The sequence below is a fragment of the Humulus lupulus genome, chromosome 2, assembly GCF_963169125.1.
Source record: "Humulus lupulus chromosome 2, drHumLupu1.1, whole genome shotgun sequence".
Classification (NCBI taxonomy): domain Eukaryota; kingdom Viridiplantae; phylum Streptophyta; class Magnoliopsida; order Rosales; family Cannabaceae; genus Humulus; species Humulus lupulus.
Window position 1 is genome coordinate 91,893,600 of NC_084794.1, and position 6,218 is coordinate 91,899,817.

Genomic DNA, 6,218 nt, shown 5'->3' on the forward strand with positions numbered 1-6,218 from the left:
TGCCCCCCTCGAATGTGGTGGATCTCATCAGCGCCCCCTGTCCCCCGGGGGATGCCCCCCCTATGGCTCCCATGACCAGGACATGGCCTTTCAATCTCTGGACCCGCAGGCCGCAGCGGGATGTTATGCTCCCCCTGGCCTTGATGGCTGTGACACCTTCCTTCAGGTCCCTCGTGATATTGGCTCACCGGGGGCTGATTTCATCGACCTTGCGGAGGCCCCCTCTAATCTACCAGGGTCTCAGTTTTTCTCCTTCCCTGCGCCCCCTCCTGCTTCGGCGAGCGGGTCATCCGTCCCTGTCCAACAAGATGCTCCTAGTATGGAGGCAGAGCCTTGGGTGACTAGGATGGCCTCATCTTATGCGCAGCGTTACATTCAAATTGCCTCGGGCCTCCCTGTCTCCGACTGGAGGGGTCTAGGGAATGTGACTCAACCAGACCTTGGGGACACCCTAAGGAGCGCCGCGGCCTGGGTGAGTTCTTGCACCTTGCGTCGATTAGTATTATGTATAGATGTACATGTGTTTTTCTTTTTGTTACTTATTGCTGATGCCATTGACTTTTTTGTGCAGATCTACACTGTGTCTCTTCGGTATGCCGACACGTCTAGCACCCTCTCCGCATCTACTGTTGAGAGGGACTGTCTTATAGCTCGGGCCCAGGAGCTCGAAAATGAGCTTAACGAGACCAAGGTCAAGTTGTCCAAGGCCCGGACTAAGTCTGCCAACTTGCTCTCAAAGAGGGAGAAAGCGAAGGCTGAGATCAAGGAGCTAAAGGGCAAGGCTAGACGCTTGGAGCGCGAGCTCCAGGGGGCCAAGGCCACTGCGGCTGCGTCGCAGGAGAGGGTTATTCAACTGGAGACCGAAGTCGAGGCCCTTAGGGCCGAACTACAGTCAGTGCAGGAGAGGAACGCTTCCTTAGAGGCGGAGAGGGCTTCCTTGGAGGCGGCGAGGGCTTCCTGGGAGGCGGAGAGGGCTTCCTTGGAGGCGGAGAGGATCACCACCGAGCGCAGGTCTATAGATCGTGCTCTTTTCAATGTGTGGAGGCAGGCCGTTGCCCGAGCGGCCTTGTGGAGTGCCCACCATAGGAGGCCTTGAAGTAGTCTTGCTTTTTTTTTTTTTTTTTACTTTTAACTTTGTAATATCATTATCACTGCTACTTTTCTTTTGGTAACTCTTGTACTATCTTAAGAACTCTTTTTTCTAATGTATAAATACATGTGTTGCTGTTTATTTCTTGTTCTACTGCATTTGAGGCCCTTTTAAGCCTGCATGATGGGGTTTGGTTGGTTCCCCTCATTTACTTACCAGGCTGGAGGTCCTTTGGAGCCCATACGAGAGGGTTCACTGAGACCTCTTTTGGTGCCTCTTGGTTGCTTCTACAAGGATATTTTGACCCCTTGGGTCCTAGTTATCCTTTTATGTTTTTCTTGCGCGAGCTTATTATTTCTTTGCGAGAAGCGTCCTTCTCGTCGTTATTCATAGTATTATTTTTGCAAGGGTCTCCTTTGGGACCCTTTTTGGCTAGGCGGCTTGGTGGCCGCTCTAGGCTTATTATTATTATCGTCACCATATATTTTTTTTGTAAGTCCCTATGGCCTCCCTTGGTGTTCACAAGGGTAGCTAATCCTTGTGATCCCAAGGGATGCCTTGTGAGGACTTCGTTTAAGGCCCTAGTATAGGGGGTCCCTTTGTTTTTGGGTCACTTCCTCCTGATGGAGGGCCCTTTTTAGGATCCTCTTGGTAGAGGGTCCCTTTTTTTTTTTAGGGGCCTCCTTTTTAGAAGGGCTAGGGGTCCTCTTGGTAGAGGGTCCCTTTTAGGGGCCTCCTTTTTAGAAGGGCTTTTAGAAGGGCTAAGGGTCCTTTTTAGGACCCTTCGTTAGAGGGCCCTTTTTAGGTTCCCTTTGCTAGGCGCATGCTATCGGCTCCTATCCTGCCCCCCAAGTGTCTGGTGAAATTTATTTCGGCAGACACTTTGACTGATGCCCACGTAGCGAAGGAAAATAACACAAGAGGTTGCCAGCAGTTTCTCCCATAACATGCAGTTTCAATCATCACATTCATAATAAACAGTCTAATACAAATAGTTGCAACGGTACATATAAGGTTTTTATAGAAAACAAAAATAAAAAGACTCACACCTACTCAGGAGGCTATCTAAGTAACCTCTTTGATTTCTCCCTATCACATCAAGACAGTGTGCAACACTTGTTCTTTTACCATCGGACGTGGGCGTCTTATTGGTAGTACTTCCTCAGGTGCTCCGCGTTCCATGCTCGGGGTATGATGGTGTCATCCATGCGTGCCAGCTTGTAAGTGTTCGGGGGTACGCACTGAGCAACCTGGTAGGGCCCCTCCCAATTCGCCCCCAGCACTCCTGCGCCTGGGTCTCGTGTGTTAGGGAGTACCTTCCTTAGCACCAAGTCGCCAACTCTGAAAGTTCTCTCTCGCACCCTCGAATTGTAGTATCTTGCGGCGCGCTGCTGGTATACCGCCACCCTCATTTGTGGTTTTTCTCTCTTCTCTTCAAGCATGTCTAAGCTTTCGGCCAAGGCTACACGGTTGGCCTCGTCTCCATATGCCTGTACCCTGTGGGACTCAACTCGCACCTCAACTGGGACCACGGCCTCGCACCCATAGGCCAAGGACAATGGGGACTCCCTAGTAGTTGTGCGTGGGGTGGTTCTGTAAGCCCACAGTACATTTGGCAGCTCATCTACCCAGGCTCCCTTCATTTTCTCTAGCTTTGTCTTCAAGTTCTTCTTAAGGACCCTGTTTATGGCCTCCACTTGTCCATTGGCCTGGGGGTGCACAACCGCGGAGAAACTCCTCCTTATGCCCCTTTCCCTACAATATTCATCGAAAGCTCCCCCCTCGAACTGGGTACCATTGTCAGAAATAATTTTGTAGGGAACTCCATATCTACAAACAATGGATTTGTTGACGAAAGAGGTGATGTGCTTGGCGGTTATCTTCACAAGGGGTTCTGCTTCTACCCACTTAGTGAAATAGTCCACTGCCACCACCGCGTATTTCGCTCCACCCCTGTCTGTAGGAAGAGCTCCGATCAAGTCTATCCCCCAGATGGCGAAGGGCCAGGGGCTGGTCAAGCTGGTCAGTTCATTTGGGGGTCTCCGAGGGTAGTTGGCGTGCCTCTGGCATTTGTCGCATTTCGTGGCAAAGTCATGCGCATCTCTCTCCATGGAGGGCCAGTAGTATCCTTGTCTCATGGCCTTCCTGGCTGTGGAGGGTCTACTCTCGTGGTTGCCCCACTCTCCCTCATGTATCTCTTGTAACACTTTCAGCGCTTCGTCTTCTTCTACACACCGCAGGAGTGGCATTGAGAATCCTCTTTTGTAAAGGACCCCATCTACCAGGGTGTGTCTTGCGGCTCTGTACACCAACCTCTGGGACTCATTTTTGTCTGCAGGCAAGGTTCCTTCTTCCAGGTACCTCTTGATTGGCTCGGTCCATGACTCCCTTGGGACACTAATCATGTGCACGTCGACGCCTTCGATGCTAGTCTTGGGTAAGTACTCCACGGGTATTGACTCCAAGATATCACCATCCTTGGTAGACGCCAGCTTTGCGAATTCATCGGCATGGGTATTCTTTTCTCTGGGGATTTGCTCTATGTTATATGCCACCAACCGTCCCAGATAGCCCTTCACTGTAATGCCCCGGATTCCCTATTATGGTTGATGGCTGGATTAGTAGGCCGGGAGGGCCATAATTGTTTAATTATGCCATTTAATGTGTTTATGCATGTTTATGAGAATTATATTATAGTATAATGTTAATTGTACGCATGTCAGTGATGTATGTTGAGACTACATTATGATGTGGGTTTGTTCAAGCTTTTCGACATGAGACGATCGTAGAATATTGATTAGCAGTTTAGTCACAACTGGTTTAAGTGTCGGGACTTGGGTTGAGTCTCAGGGTGATTTTGATGGTTAGAGTGTTACCGGGAGATAAAGGGTAACGGGTTGTGAATTATTGGCATTTGAGGACATTGAGACTAGCGGGAATTGGAGAGCGTTAATTATGATTAACGAGTTAGGAGGGAAGTACCAAATATGCCCTTGGGAGCCTTTAGAAACTATTAATTGACCTAGGGGTAAAATGGTCATTTCACCCTTAGGATAAATATAACTCTTGATGGCTGAAGAAAGTAGTGGAAAAACAGAGTATGCAAAGAGTTCTCCCGTACCTTCTTCTCCTCACTGTTCTTTGTGGTTTTTGAACCAATTTTGAGGATTCAAGCTTAGGAAGCAAGCCTTGGGAGTTTAGGAGTGTGTTCCACCATTGAAGACCATCATAAGCCAAGCTTTGGGTAAGTTTCTAACCATGGTTTTCTCTGGTTTGCCCTGTTTTGGCTTTGTTTTGCAGCTGTGATTACTAGGTTGAATTCATGGTTTTGTTGGGAGTTTTGGCTAGGGTTCCCATGCTTGTGATGTTTGGGGTGTGTTGGGATGGTTTTTGGGTTTATTTGGCATCAAGAATAGGATTTGGAAGCTTGGAAATCGAGTTATAATCGAAGGAGTTGAAGAAGGTCGGTTCAGGGGAGTTTGGGCTTGGAGGTAGCGCTACAGCGCCCACCCTAGGGCGCTATAGCGCTCCTCAGGAGGCTTTCTGGCACTTGGGCGGTTCTGAGTATAGCGCTGTGGCGCTAGGGGTTGAGCGCTGTAGCGCTACCCTGTTCCTTCCCAACCCCGTTTTGAGTGTTTTTAAGGGTTTTTGACTTGGGGTTTCAATCCTTAAGGCCCGAGATCAAATCTACTCACCGTGTGGGCATGTTTCGAGGTCCCGAGGGTGGTGCTTAGGTTAAGAACCTATTATTATGGATTCTCATTAATGGAGGTTATAATTGGTTGTGATTAGGTAACCGCTAAGGAACTAAAACATCGATCGTTCTCAGGAGTCGTCTTTATCGTACTTCCCGCTCGAACCTGAGGTAAGAAAACAGTGTATGGATACAGTTGCACCCTGTACAAGTATATGACATGCATGGTTTGATATTGAGGCATGTTGGTTGATATATGTGAACGTGGATTGCACATTAAATGCTAATGAATGCTGATTATCTGTTTAAGACACTGACTAGTCAGGGACGACTCTAAAGTTGATGATCACGCATTGAATGGCTCTATGGCATTAATGCGGGACCGGCCCTAAGGTCGATGAACTTATAAGCGCTTGCCTGGTCTACGACCAGATGTCTATAAACAAGGTATACGACCTCGGTGACTGTTAGTCACGTGGCTAAAGGACGTTGTCCATAGCTTCGACTCTAGAGTCGTGAGGAAGGTTATGTTGGTGACTAATCACCATGCACCTATCCTGGTCGAACATACGAAAGAATCACTTTACCATTAAGCCCTGGTGACCCTACCGTCACATGGCTAGAGGGACCAATGCTCATTATCGTGGCTTTTGGCTATTGTCATCTATTTGTTTGGACTGAGAGTCCAGAAGGGTTGTTATGATCATTGTTGATATTATATCATGTCTTATTGTGTTTTCTTGCTGGGCCTTGGCTCATGGGTGCTATGTGGTGCAGGTAAAGGGAAGGAAAAGCTTAAGCAGCCCTGAGTGGAGAGCTTGGGCGATGTTGTGTACATACAGGGCCGCTTGACCGCCACGGTCAAGGAGTTCTCAGAGGGACTAGGGGTTTACCCTATTTTTGCCGCTTAGGCCGGCGGGGATTGTAAATTTGGAACTGTAGCGACTCTTTTGTATTACGAACTACTTGTAAACATTTTGAAAGGCTCATGAGTAGTTTATTTACTTAATGAAATGTACCCTTTCCTTTTTACTGGTTTTCTACCTTAACCTAATAATAACACTTAGATCACGTTTTTAACCAAAGGACGCGGGTAGCGGGTCAAATTTCCAGTTCACCGTTCACCGTAACTGTTCTGGGGTAACCAGGGCGTTACAACTTGGTATCAGAGCAATGCCAAGGTTAGGGTTCCTGTAGACTGGCTGGGTATGTACACACATTATCGAAGTCAAGCTCGACTCATGGTTTGGTGGCTATCTGAGTGGTTACATGCATAATTGCTTAAATGTGATATATATGCTTTACCTATGTGCATGAGATATTATGTTGAGCTTGTGCCCTGAGATATTATATCTTTAGCAAATGTGTACTGATTAGTACTGAGATTGCTCGCGCCTGCTTATTAGTATGGTTGTTTATAAGTTATTATGTGAT